Below are 23,902 nucleotides of genomic sequence, written 5' to 3'. Positions count from 1 at the left end.
CCAGGTTTTGTGCCTCTGGCATCCTCCTGCAAAAGCGTCCTTTTAATTAGCACCTTTCTGTCTTCAAACAGAAGGCAAATCCAATCCCAGCTTCCTGTAGCACAGGGATGAGGAGGAAGTGACTTCTCCGGAAGGTCAGTTTTTTCTGTACCTATAAGCAAGCTAAACGGGTGGCCACATTGTAACAAGGAAGCCGTTAGATGAGCAGGGGGAAAGGAAAGGGATTGCTATTCAAATATGCATCTGGTCACTTCCCCTTTTCCTTAGTCAGACTGAGGACATGACAGGGCCAGGCCAGAGGAAGGACCTGAGCGATCAAGGGACTGGTTCGCACATGGGACTGAGTAAACCCGGAAATAGAGTGAAGATGATGGGACCCTACTTCTAACTGTCAGAGAAGAGAGGAACTTCCAAGGGAAAAGGGGAAGACTAGGGTAAACCTGTGTATTGAGTTAGAATTGGAGATATTGGCGTAAACTCACGGTTTTTAAATATACACAGAGATACAGAAGTTGATATTAGATATATGTGTTGTCTACACACACACACACACATTTCCCAGTTCCGTCTGCTGGACAGCCTAGTGGCAGTGGCAGCTCAGTAACAATTAGCATACCCAGAATCTGCTTTCTGATTACAGTTCCCCACTAGCACAACTCAAACTCATCACCGAAATGGCTAATTCCAAGGCTGAGGCATGGAAACTACAAGATGAGCCTGGAACACCTTGGGCCAAATGTAAGGAAATATTCCAAAAACAAAATGGTGCATATATACCAAAATAAGACAAGAGCCACCAGAACAAGCTCCCGATAGTCCAAGCTGAAACAACAGAAATATCTGTCTGGCTCTTTTTTGGGTGCTGTGAGCTCCTTAATGGTTCACTGAGTGTCTTAGTCTGCTCGGCTGCTATACCATAATACCATAGACTGGATGGCAACTGAAATCTGTTTCTTAGAGTTCTGGAGGTTGGGAAGTCCGAGATCAAGGTGCTGGCAGATGCCATTTCTGGTGAGAGCCCACCTGCCATCTTTCACTGTATCCTCACTTGGTAGAAAGGGCAAGGGAGCTCTCTGGGGTCTCAATTAGAGCACTAATCCCATCATGGGGGCTCTGTCCTCATGACCTAATCACCTCTCAAACTCCCCACCTCCAAATGCCATCATACTGGAGTTTGGATCTAACATATGAGATTTATTTATTTATTTATTTATTTATGGTTATTTATTTTTTTAGAGAGAGAGAAAGAGAGACAGAGTGCAAGCAGGGGAGGGGCAGAGAAAGAAGGAGACACAGAATCCAAAGCAGGCTCCAGGCTCTGAGCTTTCAGCACGGAGCCCGACGCAGAGCTTGAACTCACGAGCCATGAGATCATGACCTGAGCCAAAGTCAGACGCTCAGCCGACTGAGCCACCCAGGCGCCCCTAATATATGAATTTTCAAAGAACACAAACATTTAGTCTACAGCATTGAGTTTTAGGCAGAATATAGGTTTGGTTGCTGTAACAAAACCCAAAGGTTGAGAATAGAAGTGTTCTAATTAAACAAATAGAATTTTAATTCTCTTGCACTTGGCAGTCTGAGTTTTTAAGCTAGTGTGGTGTTTCTCCTTTGCTAAGTCATTAGGGACACGGGGCTCCCTCTGTCTAGTTTTTCCTCAATACTCATCTTCTACCTCATGGGCTAGTATGGCTGCTCCACCTCTGCCAGCACATCTCTGTTCCAGCCAGAAGGATGAGAGAAAAGAAGGAAGAGGTAAGTATGTACCTTCCCTTTTAGGACTTGACCTAGAAGTTGTATATATCACTTCCAGTCACATCTCACCTCCAGGACACAGTCACCAACCAAGTCGTGTCAATCTGTATGGGAGGCCGGTGGGGTCGGGGGGTGGGGAAAGAAATGTAGTGTTTAGCTGAGCAGCTATGCCTCCAGGTAAAAAATTATTTTATCATGTAAGAAAGGAATGACAGAAATTGAGGGACAGTCAGCAGCCTCTGCCTCTCCTACAAATAAATTTCTTGTGTTGCTTTAGTTTAACAGAGTTGCTTTTGGGGGGTAGGACTAACAAGACAGGAACACAGGAAAAGGAGAAATTGGCTTTTATTGACCATCTCCTGTATCCCAGGCACTTCGTATACATCGTCTCTTTTAATCTTAACAGTGACTCACTAAAGAGAAAACGGAGGTTCAGAGACAAAGTGACTTGCTCATGGTCACAAGCCTTAGTGACAGAGTCAGAATCCGGGACCCCAAAGTTCAGGTTCTTCCCACAGTGCTCCTCCTCCTTTGCCCAAGGCACCCCCCGCACCCTGAATATACTGGCCATAGCGATCCCTGCTCCTCATTCTCTGTGTGTGTCACGGCCTGTCTTTGGTTGGCATTTTCTCCCTTTAGCAATGGTGGTGCCATCCTCAATGACGCACCTTTGTGCTTAGACAGCAGGCCGTGTCTGAAGCTGCGCCCCAATTTCAAGGTTAGAACTTGGGTGTCAGGACACACCTGTCATCCCTCAGTCACCTATGTAGTCATTAATAAGACGATAGTCAGTGCTTCCACAGGGAAACTCCCAGTGTAGCAAAAGATTAGAAAATAACCAAATGTGGGGGCACCTGGGTGGCTCAGTCGGTTAAGTGACCAACTCTTGACTTTGGCTCGGGTTATGATCTCATGCTTTGTGAGTTTGAGCCCCACATGGGGCTCCGCACTGGCAGCAAGGAGCCTGCTTGGGATTTTCTCTCCCTCTCTCTCTGCCCCTACCCTGCTTGTGTGCTCTCTCTCTCAAAATAAATAAATAAACATAAAAAAAAAATAACTAAAATGTGGAAGCACTGAAGGTGATGAGATTGTGGTTGGTGGCGAGGGCACACAGGATGTGGGAATCAAGACAGTCTTCAGAGGAAAGAGGATATTTGTCCACAAATCTCCTGAAACTATATGCAAATGGATGTGTGCATGTCCGTGTGTCTCCTCTGGGGTGAAGGTCCGTGATCTTTATCAAATTCCCCAGGTGATTGACAACCGGTGGGGCAGAGACTCTGGGCTACAGGCTGAGAAGGCAGAGGAAGCCTGGGTGGTGGGGATGGGGTGGGGATGGGGCGGGCAGGGAAGGAGCTGGCAGGAAAGAGCCTGGAGAGAGGTAGGGAGGGCAAGGGCCACCGACTGAGGGCCAGCCTGCCATGTTAAGGAGCATGGACTTCACTCAAAGGCAATAGGCATTTATTGCCTAGGTGGGGTGTCTGTTTTACCCATGTCCTATATCATGCAACTGAGTTCTGGATTGTCTCCTAGGCACTGAGTACATACAGAACTAGCTTCTCACAAACGCCAGGGGAGGCTTCTCACAGGAGATGCACTGGGTCCTGAAGTCTGCGTAGGAGTTTGCCCAGATGTTTTAGTCGGAAAAACTCTTTGGGCTGTAAGTTACAGAAGCCCCTTGGAACTGTCTTAAACCCAGTGGCATGCTCGCAAATGTTTAATAACCAGCTTTTAGCGAGGGATCCCTAGTATTTGTCATTTTCTGCGGTGTAAACACTGCCGCGGTGACCTATTTTAAGCTGCCATTGTGATGCCATCGAAGAAATATGTACAGGTAAACTTCCAGTATGAGCCAGCTGCAGCATCGCTCAAACCCCATTTATAATAAGAATACAAGCCTATGTCGCGGGGACCAAGCTGGAGTTGTAGCTGGGTCTCCGATCGGACTGGGAGCAGGACCTGGCGTGCTTTTGCAACATGGGCTATCCTTCCTCTTGCTCTTCTCTCCTTCCTTTGTGGCAGACTGGCTTTCTCTGCCCCCTAATCCTTGCAGCAAAGAATCGCTATCGCCAACAGTTTCCAGGTTTTCAGGACCCTCTCGACAGTAAGCAGCCAGACAAGCTTGGCCTCCCTGTCCCAGTTTCAAATTCCCTGGGGAAGGAGTCCATTGGTCGAGCTTAGGTCAGGTGCTCAGCTCCGGTCCAATCAGCTGTGAGGATGGCCTTACACCAAGATGGCGATCAGGCCCCTGATGCTGTTGCCTCTGGGTATCGGGGAAGGAGAAGTAACCAGAGTAAAAGGAAGCCAACTCTGAGCAACTGACTCCTTAGATGTCTTGGCCCCGCAGAAACCGGGGGAAATTCGTCACATAATAGTTCATGCTACCTAGTCTATTGAACTACCTATCCAGATAGCCACTAATTCACTTACTCATCCATGGTTTCAACATTAATTTGGCATTTATTTAATATATACTCTATAGTAGGCCATACATGGGGCTAAAAATAAGGGGAAGAACAGATAAAATTTAATCACTGCCCTCAAAAAAAAAAAAGTTTGCAGTACGGAAGTGAGGCAGAGCACCCATACCAAAGTGGGACAAAAGCTTGGCAAGAAGTATGTGTAAAGGGTGGCTCCCCTGAGGACTGCGACAGGCAGCTGAGTGGTCCCTGCCTCCTGCTGTTCACACCCTGGTGTAGTTCCTTCCCACACTGCTCTCGTGTGTGTGTGTGTGTGTGTGTGTGTGTGTGTGTAGAAGAGACAATACAGGTGATGCAAGATGGTGGCTTCCACCTTGAGTATGCTCTGTCTTGCTCTCTTGGGTCACTTGCTCTGGAGGAAGCTATCCGCCACATGATAAGCATAGAAAAGGTCCATTCAGCCAAGAACTGAAGCCTTCTGCCAACAGCCATGCCAGTGGGCTCACATGTGGATCCTCCCGCCCCAGTGAGTCCTTCAGAGAAGACTGCAGCCCTGCTTGACTGCAACCTCATGAGACACCGGGAGCCCAAACCACCCAGCTGAGCCAATCTCAGATTCCTGACCCTTGAAAAGGAGGCATGGAGGGGGAGGTAATAAACATTTGTTGTTTTAAGTGCAGAGTTTCCAGGCACTTTGTTACGGAGCAAGAGAGCAATCGGTGGCTGACACAGGAGGTGATACTTGAGGCAGATGTTCAAGAACGAACTAACCGAGCAGAAACAAAGAAAGGCTAACAGAGCGGGTCATTCTAGCAGTACCAGATGCAAAGCTGTAGGCAGGAAAGTGCAGGACATAAGCGGCAACAGCAGCTTGGTGTGGCCAGAGCTCAAGCTGGCTGGAAGGGGACAGTACACAGCTGTCTGGATGGACCAGGCAGGAGAAGGGCTGTGTCAGTGGCCATGTAGTCAGTGGCTTCAAACCTTTCTTAACACCGGGAATGTGTTCAAATGAAATGTCGCGGGGCGCCTCGGTGGCTCAGTCGGTTGAGCATCTGACTTCAGCTCAGGTCACGAGCTCTCCATTTGTGAGTTCAAGCTCCGCATCGGGCTCACTGCTGTCAGCACATAGCCAGCTTCAGAACCTCTGTTCCCCTCTCTCTCTCTGCCCCTCCCCAGCTCATGCTCTCTCTCTCTTTCTCTCAAAAATAATAAACTTTAAAAAAAAGAATTAAAAAAATTGTTTTAAATGTCATACAAGAGGACAAGCTATAAAAAGACAAAATGGAGCTCCTTGGTAGGTAGGGTGAGAGTTGGAGCAAAAGAAGGTCCTGCTCCTTCTCCCCTCCCTATTTGCTTCCATACATGTGGACCAGCTCTGGAAAGATACACGGGACACTGGGTAGAGCAGTAGCCTCTAGGCAGAGGGACCAGGTGGCTGAATGGATGGGGGGAAATCAGTTTTTACTAGATTTTCTTTTGCATTTTTAAAATATTATTTAAAAACCATTTTTGAGGGGCACCTGGGTGGCTCAAACGGTTAAGCGTCCAACTTCGGCTCAGGTCATGATCCCGTGGTTCATAGATTCGAGCCCTGCATTGGACTCTGTGCTGATAGGTCAGAGGCTGGAGTCTGCTTTGGAGTCTGTGTCTTCCTCTCTCTCTGTTCCTCCCCTGCTTGCGCTCTGTCTGTCTCTCTCTCATAAATAAATAAACATTAAAATAAATTAAATAGTTTTCTTGAGAGAGAGCTTGCCCATGAGTGGGGGAAGGGCAGAGGGAAAGGGAGAGAGAGAATCCCAAGCAGGTTCCATGCCCAGCATGGAGCCTGACTCAGCACCGGTTCCCACAACCATGAGATCACGAACTGAGCCGAAATCAGGAGTGAGACACTTAACCAACTGAGCCACCCAGGGGCCCCTGCATTTTTTGAATTTTAAAGTTGTGTTCATTATTACTTATTCAGAGAAGTAAAAGAGAAGTAAAAAAAAAATTTTTTCAAGATAAAGCAACAGCAACAATGGCAACACAGTCTTAGGTGGAAAACGCAGGAAGGTTTTTAAGTAGGTCAGCTCCAGGGTCAGAACCACACTGCAGAAAGGTCCCTCTGGCTGCCCTCCAGGGAAACCTTAGGACACTAGGGGCGAGGCAGGGGCCGAATCAATCCAGAAACCATGAGCATGCACCGGGTGTAGAACAAGTCAGTAGGTACTGCAGGCATTGAGACTCCATCCTGGCTCTGCCACTCAGGCTCTGTGACCTTGGGGAGGCTATCTGACCTCTTCAAGCCTCAGCTTTCTCACCTGTAAAATGGGATTACCAATATTACTTATGTCTCATTAATTTTTTTTTTGCCCTTTATTATAAAAGGTTCAAATGTACACCAAAGTAGAAACAATATTCTAATGAACACCCATATACCATGACCTACGTTTAACAGTTTTTAGCATTTTGCCATATTTGTTTCATTTAGTTGTCATTGTTATTGAATTATTCAAAAGCGGAGACATCAGGGCACCTGGGTGGCTCGGTTGGTTGAGCATCCAACTTTGGCTCAGGTCATGATCTCACACAGTTTTTGAGCTCGAGCCTTGCATCAGGCTCTCTGCCATCAGCACAGGGCCCACTTCAGATCCTATGTCTCCCTCTCTCTGTCCCTCCTCCATTCTCACACACACAAAAAAAAACACTAAAAAAATTTTTTTAATAATACAAGTAGAGGCATCATTAAACTTCACCTCTAAATGATTGATTATGCTGGGGCACCTGGGTGGCTCAGTTGGTTAAGCGTCCGACTTGGGCTCAGGTCACAGTCTCATGGTTTGTGAGATTGAGCCCCACGTTGGGCTCTGTGCTGACAGCTCGGAGCCTGCTTCAGATTCTGTCTCCCTCGCTCTCTGCCCCTCCCCCACTCATGCTCTGTCTCTCTCTGTCTCTCAAAAAATGAATAAATGTTAAAAAAAATTTTTTTTGATGACTGATTGTGCTTCAAAATAACATTTCCCCCTACAGTAACCACAATATTATTTTCACACCTCACAGAAGTGAAAACAATTCCTTTTTGTCATCGAATCCCCAGTCCACATTCAGATTTGCCTAAAGATCTCCAAAATGTCTTTTACCATGACTTTTTTCTTTTTTTTTTTTTTAATTTTTTTTTCCACGTTTTTATTTATTTTTGGGACAGAGAGAGACAGAGCATGAACGGGGGAGGGGCAGAGAGAGAGGGAGACACAGAATGGGAAACAGGCTCCAGGCTCCGAGCCATCAGCCCAGAGCCTGACACGGGGCTCGAACTCACGGACCGCGAGATCGTGACCTGGCTGAAGTCGGACGCTTAACTGACTGCGCCACCCAGGTGCCCCACCATGACTTTTTTCAAATTGTGTTCTAGGCAAGGTCAATCCATTGCTCTCAGACGGTGTTTGCTCTGAGGATGAAATGAATCAATAACCATCAAGCACTTAGACTCCTTCCCTGGTGTGGCGAGTGTGGAATGTGTGGTGGCTTCTCTTACTAGGCTTTAGGGATGGTTGAGAACGAACTCCACTAGGCCCAGGACGCACAGAGTTAAGGACGGGTCACAGCGCGATTGCTAAGGCAGGGAAGAGAAGGATTGAGGCCCAGAAAACCCACATGGGGCGGGGGTGGGGGGTGACCCTATGACAGAGCCTCTGGCCTGGGTCTCTGGGTAAGTCCTGACTCTCCTCTAGAGGCAAATTCCTCAGGACAGTTTCCCCAGGGGAAGGGGGAGGGTCGACCTGGCAGAAAGCTTGTAGTGAAGGAGGACCCTCCTGGCTGCTTCGAACCTGAGGTCCCTGACTGCTGGGTAGACTCAGCACTTGGTCGACTCAGATATGGAGGCCATTTGGACCCCTGGGAAGTCTCTGTGTCTAAGAGCTTTGGGGCAGACAGGCCTCCATGGTGCTGTGGAATAGAGAGGGCCAGCGTCGGCTTGGACATCGGGTTGGAAGGGCCTGAACTTTGCTTCGGGGACAGGCCATCATTGAAGTAAGACTGGCCAGCCCCAGCTCTGGTCTCCTACACCAGTTGCCACAGAATTGGTTCTCTGAGTAGTCGGTGTGGGAGGCGAGAGTTGGGGGCAGGTTCCCCCTTCTCCCCTCTGAGGGTCTGTCCTGGATGGGAAGAGGGGGAGATCATAAACTCCCTACCATGTGCAAATGTGGTGCTCTCCTGCCCCCACACCACACCCAATTTGGCATTTCCTGGGCCTCACCTTGCTCCTTCTCCCAGGCTTTCCCTGAATACGAATAAAACCAAAGTGGAGGAAAGCAGAGCCCAGGATGGAGCCAGGGGGATTTCTGATACGCTGTTTAAGCTCTGCGCTTAAACAAAATCCAATTTCTTATTTACGCCAGCTAGAGTTTGTAACTTGGCCTGAGTTCCCCAGAAAAGCTTGAGGGGGCGCCTGGGTGGCTTCGTTGGTTGAGTGGCAGACTCCTGATTTCAGCTCAGGTCATGATCTCACGGTTCATGGGATGGAGCCTGAGTGGGGCACTGTGCTGAGAGCTTGGGATTCTCTCCCTCTCTCTCTCCGCCCCTCCCTCCCCAATAAATAAAATAAACTTTAAGAAAGAAAGAAAGAGAGGGAGAAAGAGAGAAAGAGGGAAAGCCTGAGGCAAAGGCCCATTTGCTACTAGTTTCTAAGGCCCTGCAATCCCAGAGAGCTGGAATGAGGGACAGAGAAGTGAGGGAGGGGCCGTCATCAATACGAGGGGGCTCCATCATGCAGGACCTGCTTCTCAAAAGCCACATAAATTTCACTTCAGGACAGTCCATTGAGGGGAAAAGGGTAAGAATTTAGCTGCTTCTCCCACCTCCTATTGGCCAAAGTTTGACTACTGGGGACTGAACTTCCCTGCTATCCCCCATCCCAAAGGTACAAGGGTTATTCCTTTGTGGGAGGAGTTATTGGAGCTTCTGGCCAGGCTGGAAGAATCTTGGGGGGAAGGCTAGAGGTGAACAAGGAACCACCCGGTCATAAATATTTTGAAGAAATAGAGAAGGATATTCTTTTCTTTTTTTAAATTTTTAAAAAGCGTTTATTTTTGAGAGATAGAGAGCATGAAGGGGGACAGGGGGTAGGGGCAGAGAGAAAGGGAGACACAGAATCTGAAGCAGGCTCCAGGCTCTGAGCTGTCAGCACAGAGCCTGACGCGGGGCTCAAACTCACGCCATGAGATCATGACCTGAGCCAAAGATGGACGCTTAACTGACTGAGCCACCCAGGCGCCCCTAGAGCAGGATATTCTGGAAGGGGGTCAGGAGAGGCCATCTGAAGAGGTGTTGAACCCAGACTGAGGAGCAGGAATTAACCAGGCCGAGGGGGTGCAGGTGCAGAAGAGCCAAGGGGAAAAGAGTCCGGGGGCCCTGAGACCAGAAAGAGGTCCCACTGTACTTGGGGAGCTAAAAGAAGGCCAACACCCTGCAGCCTTTAGAGCCAGACAGATCGCTAAGCATTTATGGAGCACCAAGTATATACGGGATATGGCCCCCTATTGTTCGACTACCCCGCCCCTTCCCCTTTTTTTCAGGGAATTGTGCCTTCTTCCTTCCTGCCCGTGCCAAGTGGTTACCATAGGAACAACCTTGCTCCTGCGATTGGACCACACCCCTCTGGCCACAGTTGATTGGACTGGAGGTGAACACCTCACCGAGGTTGGGCCAATCAGAGTCTCAACCCCTGGGGACCAGGGAGTTGGCGGGGGTGATGAGGCTCCGGGCTCCCGGCTGGACTAGTCGCTCCTTGACTCAGGAGCTATGCTGGCAGCCCGGGTTTTAGTCGAGGGGTCCACGAAGCAGGGAAAGACACTTCTGCACGGAGGAGGTGTGAATGAGGCAGATGAGGAACAGTGAGAGAGCCTGGTGCCTGTTCTCCTGGGATGTGGCTGCACCCCTGCCCTGGGGCTCTTTGAAACAAAGCCCCTTTTTGCTTAAATTGCATCCAGTGGGTTTCTATCTTTCTCAACGAAACAAGCCCCAGCCAATAGCTTGCCAAATGCTAGGGCTTTATAAATGCATAAATATGGCAAGGTCTCTGCCCTGAAGAAAGCCATAAACCACTGGGAGAGACGGACATACGCACTAAACATTAACTACAGGGCAATGGTGCTGTAATAAAAATTTCGTCAAGGCAGGGAGGTTGTGCAGAGATAAAACAACAGGTGTAAAAACGTTTTGAAAAGAAAAACGTAGTATGTATGTCCCCTATAATCATACTTAGGGGATTCAACTTCATTTCTATTTTTAGTTTAATCAAGAACACAACCAGAACGATGCTGTTTTACACGGCAGCTGGCTGGTGTTAATCTGGCAATGAGTAAGTGATCCAGGATCTCATGCTTTTACTTCCTCATTTGTGTTTGGTTAGTGGATGGATAAATAACATTAGAGTGTCCCAAAGAATTGGGAAGCATTTGTGGTTTGTGGTCTTCCTGCTTTATCACAATTCTCTACCCTTTCTGTCCTGCCTCCATCAACCTCTCCTTGACTCCATGAAATTACCAGGCTGCTGACTCAACTAGACTGAAACCTTGCAAGTGAATCACTGATTGGGAAGTTTGCTGATGGACATGCCATTGCTGTTAACCACACATGGTGACATTATGTCTGGAAAGGTGTGACTTCTGCTGAAATAATCTTTAAAATCATCTTGTCCAAGGACTCTTCGAATGTTCTAATGGTTTATGAAAGAGCAATGATATCTCGTTGAGAAATGCCTTCTCTCCACCCTATCACACACAGACACCTGTTTATTTCTGCTGAATTTCTGATGGCAGAGATAACAGCACCGAGCATAGCTTAATGGCACGCTGATGTGGAGGAATAAAGCAGGCTTGGGTGTCAACTTGATGTAAGTTCAAATCCCAGCTCCACAAATAGCCAGCTGTGGGGTCTTGGGCAAATTAACCAACCTCTCTGAGCCTCAGCTTCCTTGTCTGTTGCAGGAAGGAAAGAAATGGACAAGAGATCACCTGTAGGGTGGACAGGTGTAGAACAGTACCAGGTAGGACTGGAAGGATTCAATGAAAGGAGGTGGATAAAAATAACATACTAGGAAATGGAGCTGAGAAACTGCTTGTTTTGGGGTGCCTGCCTGGCTCATTTGGAAGCGCATGAAACTCTTGGTCTTAGAGTCAGGTGTTTGAGCCCCTTGTTGGGTGTAGAGATTGCTCAAATAAATAAATAAACTTAAAAAAAAAATCCTGCCTGTTTCTTTTAGTGTATCCTGGAGTGAATTGGGTTTTCTGGGACAGGCTGGGAGGGCTCCCTTTCCAGCAGAGCTGATCTACTGCTAAGAATCAGAATCTGATCCATCACATTTAATGACAAGGAGACTTGTACCATTTAAAACCCAGTAAGTCAAGAATAATTTTCCTGTAAGAATAACTGTAATGTTGGGGGCTTGAGCCTCAGAGCACAAATTCTACAACCATTGTAGTATTGTGCTCCCACTGAACTTTTTAAAAATGTGTCTTATTTTAAATTTTTTTTAAGTTTATTTTATTTTGAGAGAAAGAACACACACACGCGCACACACACGTGTGTAAGTGTGGGAGTGGCAGAGAGAGAGGGAGAGAGAAAATCCCAAGCAGGCTCCACACGGTCAGTGCACAGAGGATTCAAGGCTCAAACTCAAACTCATGAACTGTGAAATTACAACCTGAGCTAAAATCAAGAGTTGGACACTTAACCAACTGAGCCACCCAGGAGCCCCTTGTTTTTTTAACTTTTATTATCGAAGTAGAGTTGACATCATCCTTTGAACTTTTTTTTTAAGATTTATTTTTTTTAGGTAATCTCTACACCCCACACGAAGCTCAAACTTACAATCTGGAGATCAAGAGTCACGTGCTCTACTGACTGATCCAGCCAGGTGCCCCTGAACAATTTGCTCTCTGTGCCGTCTCTGGTATTTTGCAAAATGCTCACACATACAGGAATAGCAAGCAAGAGCTATCGCAGTGACTGTCCTTCATAGCACTTTATCTCAGCTGACCTTTCCATGGAAGTGATTACAACAATGATGCATCTTTCAGCTTCAGCACTTCCAAGACCACTTGAACTCAGAAGTCCCAGTACACCCAAACAGACCTGAGGCTGACTCAGGAGGTGTACCTCTGTTTATCCACTAAAGTGGCGCCACCCTGTGGCAACTTCATGAATAGTGTACAATCCCCTGTCCCTCCAGTTGTGCAATTAAGGGATTCTTGAATATTTTTTTTTAACTTTTTAGGGGCGTCTGGGTGTCAGATGGTTAAGCATCCAACTTCGGCTCAGGTCATGATCTTGCAGTCTGTGGGTTGGAGCCCCATGTCAGGCTCTGTACTGACAGCTCAGAGCCTGGAGCCTACTTTGGATCCTGTGTCTCCCTCTCTCTCTGCCCCTCCCCCACTTGCATTCTCCTTCTCTCTCTCTTTCTCTCTCTCTCTCAAAAATAAATAAATATTAATTTTTTTAATTTTAGATTTATTTTTATTTCTCAAGAGAAGTGGAGGGAGAGTGCACGCAAGCAGGGGCGTGGCAGAGGGAGAGAAAATCTTTTTTTTTTTTAACGTTTTATTTACTTTTGAGGGACAGAGAGAGACAGAGCTTGAGCAGGGGAGGGGCAGAGAGAGAAGAAAACACAGAATCCAAAGCAAGCTCCAGGCTCCAAGCCATCAGCACAGAGCCTGATGTGGGGCTCGAACTCACAAACCTCGAGATCATGACCAGAGCTGAAGTCAGAGGCTTAACTGAGCCACCCAGGGACCCTGAAGGAGGGGGAGAATCTTAAGCAGGCTTCACAGTCAGCACACAGCCAAGGGCAGGGCTCCATGTCGCAAGCCTGGGATCATGACCCCAGTAGAAATCAAGAGTCCACTGTTCAACCAACTGACCCACTCAGGCTCCGGTATTTATTAATTTTTTAATTGGTGAGTTTTGTATTTCAATGATGGGACATAACATGAGGCCTTACTCATATTTTTACATTACTGTAATTCAGATTGTGTAATTAAAATTTACATAAAATGTAATTACACTATACTGGATTTACTTAAATCTTTTAACTCCACCATTTTTGAGATTTTGAGAAGTTTGCAGCTTGAGTTTCAGGAAAGCACAGTGGAAAGGCAACTATATATCGTTTTGTTTTTAAGATTTTTTTTTCTTTTTTAGAGAGAGAGAGAGCATGTGTGAGCAGGGGAGAGGGGCAGAGGGAGAGAGAGAATCTGAAGCAGGCTCCACACACAATGCGGAGCCTGACCCAGGGCTCGACCCCATGACTCTGGGATCATGACCTGAGCCAAAATCAAGAGCTGGACACTCAACCGACTGAGCCACCCAGGTGCCCCTTGTTTTTTTATTTTTGAAGTATAGTTGACATCACCCTTTGAACATTTTTTTAAAGATTTTTTTTATTTTTAAGCTATCTCTATACCCATCGTGGGGCTCAAACTCATAACTTCGAGATCAAGAGTCACATGATCTACTGACCGAGCCAGCCAGGCACCCCTGCAATCATATATCTTATGTTATTTACTTCCAGAAGGACCCCCACTCTGGTTAGGATTGCACCAGGCTGCCTGGAGGAAGCCACTTCTTCCTTGCATGGATAGGAGTTATCTGTTCTTGTCCTTGGAAATTCACTCCCACTTCCTTCCTCTATTGGAGTCTTCCTAGCCTGTTTTTGCAGGGCAGCAGTGGATACCTCCAGGACCCATACCTGCAGCCCCTGAGCAACCTCTTTTCATCCTAACCTTCTCCCTTCATAACTCAGGGTGGTACTTTTCAAACTAGGGTCTGTAGGTATATTCTGGGGCGGGGCCGGGGAGGGGGCGGTGGTCTCTGAATTCTACCAAAAGTTTCAAATGTTGTGTTTTCATTTTTGGGTCATCTGTATGCCCACCCCAGAACCAAGGGCCACCTCGTGATTTTAAAACCTGGTTTTCCATTTGGACTAGGGTCATGTTCACGGCGGATGAATCAGTATGCAGTATCATCAAAGGCAAATGTCTCACTGAAGTTCAAATAGAGAAAGATGGCAAGAGAAAGATGGTCCTATGAAAAGAAGGGTTTTGCAGCTCTAATCGTCTTCCCATCCAATGTGACAGTAGGTACTAACAGTAAGGTTTACAAATAAACCACGAAGAGGTTCCACGAAATACTATTTGAATATTTTCCTGATTATATTTTGTGGGTTTTTTATGTTTATTTATTTTTGAGAGTGAGACAGAGCCTAAGCAGGGGAAGGACAGAAAGAGAGGGAAACACAGAATCCGAAGCAGGCTCCAGACTCTGAGCCGTCAACACAGAGCCCAATGTGGGGCTTGAACTCACGGAACCGCCAGATAATGACATAAGCTAGACGCTCAACCGACTGAGCCACCCAGGCGCCCCTGTTTTGTTTTTAAGTGGGTTCTCCACCCAACGTGGGACTTGAGCTCACAACCCCCAAGATCAAGAGTTTCATGCTCTACCAACTGAGCCAGCCAGGTGCCCCTCTATGTTATAATTTGGGGGTACATGATTAAATGGATTGGCTCATTAAAATTATGACTAGGTGGTTAAAAAGGAGTTTATTATTCATAAAAAGAATAAACAATAATAATGTCAGTGATTCAAATAATGGTCCATTATCCAAAACAAAGCAAAACTCAAGTTGAAAGTACACCTTTCCCCCATTAAACCACACACCAGTGATTCACAGTGATTCAGTTTCAGTAAAACATCACCTGTCACTTTGATTTAATATTGTTCATTTAACGTCTATGACTTTTTGTGTGTATTTTTAAGTTTTTTTTTTTTTTTTTTTTTTTTTTTTTGGTTTAAAGCTGAGGCAGCATATGAACTTTTTAAATATGGAAATTTAAGTTTTGCTTTTCCTCATTTTCATCCCTGCTTTGGAAGGGTTCAATACAATTTAAGAAGGGGGACTCCCACTCACCTCCAAGCATTCACCCCAGTGCAAATATTTCCAAATATTTCCCTTCTCTTTCCAGTGGTAAATGCAGAATGAATTCTTCCAGCCCTCTGGGCAAGCAAAGCCAGTTTATCAAAGGGTAATGATTTAGTGTCCGGTTTTATTGGCCCATCAGGGTCTACCAGGAAAGAAAAGAGAGTGGGGCTATTGTGTGAGGGGACTGAGAGGGAAGGGCTGCATGTGAAGCTCTGTTGAGAGTCCAGGGACTGTGTTGGAATTTTCCCAGATTTCCGTAGGGAAACTCTGGATACAGACACCTCTGTGATCTGCATGCAGGACAGGGTCAGGTTCTCACCGGGGACTGCCCAGTGGGGATGGCACCCAGTGATGCCACAAGACTGTGTTCTGTCCTGGTGTGACCATGCAGTGTAGACGCCTTCTTGAAACGCTCCGGGACCCCTGAGAGCCCAAAGTCCATCCCACAACAGGGAAGAGAGGAGGCCTCAAAGATGCACTCATGGGAGAACGTACTCAACCTGGAGGCCCCTAACCTGGGAGGTAACCCAGTCACCAACTGGCCCTATTGGGAAAACACACCTGGAAAGGGGGCACTGTCCAGCCACTGTTGGTGCATTGTGAGGGCACCATGGAGTAGGTTCAGAGGTGCTGAAGGAACACAGAGGCTGGGAACTGACCACTGTTGCCAAGACAATGCAGACAGGAGGGTCAAGCAACGGGAAAGTCTTTCTCCCTGCCAGTCTTTCTTTACAGGGGCTGGATCCATTGGAAAATCAGCTGGCCAAGGATTCTGGAGTATAGTTTTCAGAGTCCCAGCAACAGAGCAGGTAGACAGGTGGGCTGGGAGCTGAGAGACACTGGGCCAGTGACCACCAAGGCGTGCTTAAAGCCAAAGAGGAGTTAATATCCTGCATCTCATTCAAGACTCTTAGTTGCAAGCTAGAGAAGCTGACTTTGGCCAGTTGAAGCTGCAAAGGAATTTACCAAAGGCTTTTGGGTATCGCACAGAACTGGCTTGAGAAACGAGATTAGAAATTGGCTCAGAACCAGACCAGAAGGACACTGCTGCCATTCGGCATCTGATGCTGCCGTGGCATGCTAGATTCTGTACTTTCCAGGAGGGATTCCTTCTCTCTGCTTCCACCCCAAGCCTCCCTGACCCGCTGGCTTTGGGCGTGGCCATGGGATCTGCCCTGCCCATGGAATATGGCTGAAATGATGGTGTGCCCTTTCTGAGCAGCGTTCCTGCCCCACTCTCCTGCCCTCTTGCATGAGGAGAACATACTCCCTGGAGCTGCGGCTCCTCCAGCCGCAGCCCTGCAAAGACATGAAGCACACTTGAACCTAACTTGCAGCCTGGAGCCCAGCCTCTGGCAGTCCAATAGAAACCAGCCCAGCCACAGGTCACCAACATCCTGTCCACAGAACTATGAGTGAGGAACACATTTGCTGGTGGAAATCACTGAGATTTGGGGGTGTATTTTTTTTTACCATGATAGAAGCTGACAAGTGCACATGACCACCTAGAAGAATCTCTCCTCTCCTGCTTTTTTTTTTTTTTTTTAGTGTGTATTATTTTTGAGAGAGAGAGAGAGACAGAGTATGAGTGGGGGAGGAGCAGAGAGAGAGGGAGGGAGACACAGAATCTGAAGCAGGCTCCAGGCTCTGAGCTGTCAGCACAGAACCTGACACGGGGCTCGAACTCATAAACCGTGAGATCATGACCTGAGCCACCCAGGCTCCCCCTGTTTTTTTTTTTTTAATGGGCCAACTTCTTTTTTTTTTCTTTAATTTTTTTTCAATGTTTACTTATTTTTGAGAGAGAGAGAGAGAGTGTGTGAGCAGAGGAGGGGCAGAGAGAGAGAGGGAGACACAGAATCCGAAGCAGGCTCCAGGCTCTGAGCTGTCAGAGCAGAGCCCGATGCGGGGCTTGAACTCATGGACTGCAAGATCATGACCTGAGCCGAAGTCAGATGCCCAGCCAACTGAGCCACCCAGGTGCCCCCCTCCCTTTTTAAGTTTATTTTTGAAAGAGACAGAGACAATGCGCGTAGGGGAGAGGCAGAGAGAGAGGAAGACAGAGAATCCCAAGCAGGCTCCGTACTGTCAGCGTGGAGCCTGATGGCAGGGTTGGAACTCATGAAACCGTGAGGTCAAGACCTGAGCCGAAAACCAAGAGTCAGACGCTTAACCGTCTGAGCCACCCAAGTACCCCTTCTCCTCTCCTGCTTTTTTATGAAAAAGCTCTAGGTCCAGATACAGAATCCTATGCAGGGGTGTTTTACTGGCCAAGCCCAGGTCTCATGTCTGTGTGGTACCTGACAGGGAGACGGGGAAAATATTCACCAGGAGTTTTCATTTTCTACAAAAGAAGGTTGGCTCCATAGCTTCTGTATCTCAACTGCACACCGGGTTGAATAGTGTTCTCCCCGAATTCATGGCCCCCTGGAAACTCAGAACGTGGCCTTATTTGGAATAGGACCTTTGTAATGTAGGTCATTAGGATGAAATCATATTGGATCAGGGTGGGCCTTAACCCAGACACTGGTGTTTTTAAATTTTCTTCAAGTTTATTTATTTATTTTTAGAGAGTGAGAGAGTGAGCGGGGGAGCAGCAGAGAGAGATGAAGAAAGAGAGAATCCCAAGCAGGCTCCCCATGGTCAGCACAGAGCCTGACATGGGGACCAGACCCACGAACCACGAGACTGTGACGCAATCCGAAACCGAGAGTCAGATCCTTAACTGACTGACCACCCAGGCACCCGAGACTGGTGTTCTCATAAGAGGAGAAAACCAAGGGGGGCGCCTGGGTGGCTCAGTCGGTTAAGCGGCCGACTTCGGCTCAGGTCATGATCTCGCGGTCCGTGAGTTTGAGCCCCGCGTTGGGCTCTGTGCTGACAGCTCAGAGCCTGGAGCCTGTTTCAGATTCTGTGTCTCCCTCTCTCTGACCCTCCCCCGTTCATGCTCTGTCTCTCTCTGTCTCAAAAATAAATAAACATTAAAAAAAAAAATTTTTTTTAAAAAAAGAAGAAGAGAAAACCAAGAAAGAGACACATAAGGCAGAAGGCCACATGATGCTGGAGGCAGAGATTGGAGTGATAACGTCTGTAAGCCCAGGAACCCCAAGGAGCTGGAACACCTTGCCGGCAACACCAGAAGCTGGAAGAGAAGCATGAAACTGATCCTTCCCTAGAGACTTCTGAGAGGGCATGGCCCTGCTGACACCTTGATTTTGCACTTTTATTTATTTTCATTTTTTATTTATTAATTTTTTAATGTTTTATTTAGTTTTGAGAGAGAGAGAGAGAGAGACAGAGTGTGAGCGGGGGAGGGGCAGAGAGAGAGGGAGACACAAAATCTGAAGAAGCCTCCAGGCTCAGTGCAGAGCCCCATGCGGGGCTCAAACTCCCAGACTGTGCGATCATGACCTGATGCTTCAAGTACGATGCTTCACCAGCTGAGCCGCCCAGGCACCCCAATTTTGCACTTTGAGCCTCCAGAATTGTGAGAATACGTTGCTGTTGTTTTCAGCCCCCCGTTTGTGGAACTTTGTGACAGTGGCTCGAGGAAACTAATACAGTGGGCAGACTCTCAAATATAAGAGGAAGGTATGGGAGCCACCTCTCTTCCTCCAGCAAAAAAGAGAAACTTCCTTTTCTCATACTTGTTTCAGTGATATTCTGAAGCAATTCAAGAGGCAGATCCTTAGACTTTCTTCTGTAACAGCGGTTTGTACGCGACTGTGAGGAAATTCACCAAGGGCAGCGAGTGTGCCCTGCAGAAGGAATTTGTTATCTGGGGTCTCCGCCTTCTCCTGGATTGTATTTGATCCAAAAATAACTGCCTGGATAGGGCTACTTAAGATCTGTGGGTGAAAAACAGATGCCTTTTCAAAAAGTCTGAATTTCAGAGTAAAAGGGCTGTGTGGGGACAAAATGTCTGGGGTGGAGTTTGGTATCGGAGCAAGACCGAGCTGATTCCGTTAGACTTGTTAGTTGCCCTCACACGTCTTTCTATCGAGGAACAGTGCGCTCCGTTAGACTCTCAAAGCCATTTTGGAGCACTGTAGGGAATATAAAAAAATTTTTTTTGAGAGAGAGACACACAGAGACAGAGACAGAGAGAGAATCTTAAGCAGGCTCCACACTCAGCACGGAGCCAGACATAGGGCTTGATCCCACGCCCCTGGGATCATGATGTGAGCCAAAATTAAGAGTCAGTCGCTCAACCAACTGAGCCACCCAACGTCAGTGTCTTCTTAAAGTTGGAGATTCAACTAGGCAATGGCATGAGGAAAAGGGAGGGGGCCGCTTTAGCTAAGAGACTCTAGAGACACCAAGAGTCGCGTGTGGTCCTTGTTTGGATCCGATCCCGGTTCCCATCAACCGTGAGAAGATATTTTTGAGGTAATCAGAGAAAATTGAAAATGAACTGGATATTAGATGATCATTACTGACAATTTTATCAGATGTGATATTGGCATTATAAGAAAAGGGAGATTTTTAAGAGAGGTACAAAGTATGTAAAGGCAAAAATGCCATAACGTTTGGGATATGCTTTAAAAAACGTGGTTAACAGTGGACTTGAATTTCAACCATTGCATTTAGGTAAGAGGCGTGATTTCTAGCGTTTCGTTGTCCTACCCTTAGTATGAGACTATTTTTGAAAACAAGCAAATAAATATTGTAACAAATGGAAGAAGTAATAAAGCTATTTGTAAAAATATTTAAAACCAGTGGAGAGACATGTGGTTACACACTGTATATTAAACACATATGTTAATATTTATTTCCACTTGAAACTCATCCAAAATGACAGTCAAGGACCAAAACAAGTGTAAGCCTCCCAGAACAAGGAGGCGGGTTACATCCACTGCCAAGAAGTATGCTCAGTCCACTCAGGAAGACTGGGCGCTTATAAACAGCAGAACTTTATTCCTTACAGTGTGGAAGCTCAAAGTCCAAGATCAGAGAGCCAGCATGGTTGGGTGAGGGCTTCTGCATCGCAGAATTCTCTCCTTGTCCTCACAGGGCAGAAGGTCTCGGGGTCTCTTTTCCAGGGGACTAAGCCCATTCACGAGACTCCACCCTCGTGACCCAGCCATCTCCCCAAAGTCCCACCTCCTAATACCATCACCTCTGGGGGTTAGGATGTCAACACATAACACTTTGGGAGCCACACACATTCAGACCATAGCAAGATGTCAACACAGTTTTGGAACGTGGAGAAGTCCGGGCGTTCCTGGTTTTATCGTGCTCACACGGGGCTCAAATTCACAAACCGTGAGATCATTACCTGAGCTGAAACCAAGAGCCAGACTCCTTTTTTAAAAATTCATTAGTTAACTAATTAATTAATTTTTAAATTTACATCCAATTTAGTTAGTGTATAGTGCAATAATGATTTCATTATTCCAGTGATTCATTCCCTACGTATAACACCCAGTACTCATTCCGAGAAGTGTCTTCCTTAATGCCCCTTGCCCATTTAGCCCATCCCGCCTCCCACACACCCCTTCAGCAACCCTCAGTTTGTTCTCTGTATTTAAGAATCTCTTACATTTTGTCCTTCTCTGTTCATGTGTTTTGTATCTTAAATTCCTCACATGAGTGAAGTCATATGATATTTGTCTTTCTCTGACTAATGTCACTCAGCGTAATACACTCTAGTTCCATCCATGTAGTTGCAAATGGCAAGATTTCATTCTTTTTGATTGCTGAGTAATACTCCATTATATATATATATACCACATCTTCTTTATCCATTCATCCATCGATGGACATTTGGGCTCTTTCCACACTTTGGCTATTGTCGATAGCTCTGCTATAAACATTGGGGTGCCTGTGTCCCTTTGAAACAGCGTACCTGTATCCCTTGGATAAATACCTAGTAGTGCAATTGTTGGGTTGTAGACCAAGAGTCAGACTCTTAACCTACTGAGCCACCCAGGCACCCCACCTCACAATATTTCTAACGTTTTCATTATTATCATATTTGTTTTGGTGGTCTGTGATCGGTGATTATGATTCACTGAAAGTTTAGATGATGGTTAGCATTTTGTAGCAATAAAGTACTTTTAAGTTAAAGGATATACTTTTTTTTAGTCACAATGCAATTGCACGCTTAATAGACTACAGTATCATGTAAACGCAACTTTAAAAAAAAATGTTTATTTGTTTATTTTGAGAGGGAGAGCACAGCAAGTGAGGGAGGGGCAGACAGAGAGGGAGAGAGAGAATCCCAAGCAAGCTCCATGATGCCAGTGCAGAGCCCGAGGTAGGACTCCATCCCACAAACCGTGAGATTGTGACCTGAGCTGAGATCAAGAGTCGGGCACTTAACCAAGTGAGCCACCCAGGCACCCTGTAAACGTAACTGTTATAGGCACTGGGAAACCAAAAAGTTCATTTGGCTCACTTTAGTACAATTTTCACTTTATTGCAGTGGTCTGGAACTGAACCCACAATATCTCTGACTATGCCTGTATTGAGGGAATAGTACTGACCTAGTAGAGCAGAGGAAGCTACACCATAAGGTCCTGCAGAGGGGACCAAGTGAGAGCAAATTCTGGGGTACCTGGGTGGTTCAGTCAGTTAAGTGTCTGACTCTAGGTCAGATCATGATCTCGTGGTTCATGGGTTTGAGCCCTGAATTGGGCTCTGTGCTGTCAGCACAGAACTTGCTTTGGATCCTCTGTCTCCCTCTCTCTGTTCCTCCCCTGCTCATGCTCTCTCTTGCTCTCTCTCTCTCTGTCTCTCAAAAACAAGCATGAAAGAAAGAAAGAAAGAAAGAAAGAAAGAAAGAAAGAAAGAAAGGAAGCAAAAGGCCTAGGGTGGCTCAGTTGGTTGAGTGATTGACTTCTAATTTCAGCTCAGGTCATGATCCCAGGGTTGTGGGATTGGGCTCTGCACTGAGTGTGGAGTCTGCTTGAGATGCTTGTTCTCTCTCTCTCTCTCTCAAATAAATAAACATTAAAAAAAAAAAAGAAAGCAAATATTCAGCCCTCATGGACCTTCCAAAATGTACTCCTTATTAAAAGAAGCAGAGGGGATTTGACATAGACATGGAAGAGAAGGCCACGTGAAGATGGGGCAGAGAGGAATTTAAAGATGGTGGCCTTGGGGCTCCTGGGTGGCTCAGTTGGTTGAGCATCTGACTCTTGATTTTGGCTCAGGTCATTATCCCAGGGTTGTGGGATTGAGACTCACATCAGGCTCCGCACTTAGCATGGAGCCTGCTTGAGATTCTCGCTTTCTCTCTCTCTCTCTCTCTTTCTCTGTCCTTGTGCCTCTCTCCCCCTCTCAGGTGCACCTTCTCTCTCTCTCCAAAAAAATAATAGTAATAAAGATGGTGGCCGTAAAGACTGGACCGATATGACCACAAGCCAAGGCATGCCAGCAGCCAGCAAGGCTGAGGAGGCAAGGTGTGGATTCTTCCCGAGAGCTGTGGAGGGAGCATTGTCTTGCTGACACTCTGATTTTGGACCAGTGTAACTGACTGTGGACTTCTGGCCTCCAGACTTGCGGGAGAATAAATTTCTGTTGTTTTAAGTCATGAAGTTTGTGGTAAGTTGCCATAGTGGCCACAGGGAGCTACTCAGAGTTTGCCAGATATAAGGAATGCGTCAGATAGAAGGTGCTGTGAGACACCTGGAGCCCCATTCTACCCTGTGCTGCTCCCTTGGCGGGAGATGGGAGATTTATTCTCTGGATGAGTTTAATTTGAACCTGAGATGCTCCTGACCCAGGGACGCCAGACACAGTGTGGGGTGCAGGGGAGGCTCCTGACCGAAAACCAGGAGAGTGACAAGGGTCTGCATTCCCAACAGGGAGACCCAGGGCCTCTGTTTCCCACCTGGCCCCCGAAAGTAAGTAGTCAGGCTATACCCCTTTGGGCAAGAGAGAAACGATTGTTCCCTGGAGAAACCGAACAGCCTGAGAGAGAAGACCGTCGGCTACTGACATTCGGGGGTCCCCCAGCCAAAAAGCTGACCTGCTGTCCCACCACCAGTCGCATCTACGAAAACAGCACTTACGATCAGCTATTTAGAGGAGAATTGACCGACAGCTGATGCATTTGAGAATACACCACACATTCTCTCAGACTCATTAGAAAAAAGCTTCCAACACGGAAGGGAGAAGAAAATAGAAAAAAGAAACTTGGATGCAGGGCTACCCATAGACGGGACATAAATGTCATAAGATGCAGCCCCCTGAGGGTTGCTACCAAGTGAGAGGCTCAGGACAGCTGTTCCATTTGCCTTACCCAAGGGATGGATCTACCTGAGGAAACAATAACACGGTAGGGAAGACTAGAAAACTAAAAAATAAACTAAAAAGCCAACAACAGCAACCACCAAACTGGAATAAATGTGCCAAGAGCGGTAATAAAGGGCAATCAGCCCCTGAGACGGAATGCATTTTCCAATGATCTGTCTATCCCATTTTACATGTCCTTCTCACGGTGGCACTGACCTGGAATCTCTACTCTTATTAAATCCGGGTTGGGAGAGGCCATGCGACTGCCCAACCAGTAACCCAGGGAATCCAGCACAAATGATGCTGTATGGCTTCTGGGGCTAGGTCATAAAAGGGATACAGCTCCTGCCTGACTCTTGGGACATTTGCCCACGAACCCAACCACCATGTGGCAAGGAAGCCTAGGCTACAAGGAAAGGCCTGGCAGACAGCATCCCCAGGTAGGCCCTGGGCTGACACCACCGTCTGTGGCCAAATGAGTGCCAAGACTTCAGAGGCTTCTAGCCCCTGCCTTAGGGTCTTCTAGCTG

This window comes from Puma concolor, chromosome B3 (genome assembly GCF_028749965.1).
Source record: "Puma concolor isolate L17-30 chromosome B3, mPumCon1.1.hap2, whole genome shotgun sequence".
NCBI classification, from domain to species: domain Eukaryota; kingdom Metazoa; phylum Chordata; class Mammalia; order Carnivora; family Felidae; genus Puma; species Puma concolor.
The sequence above is the reverse complement of the archived record's forward strand: the minus strand, read 5'-3'. Positions refer to the sequence as shown.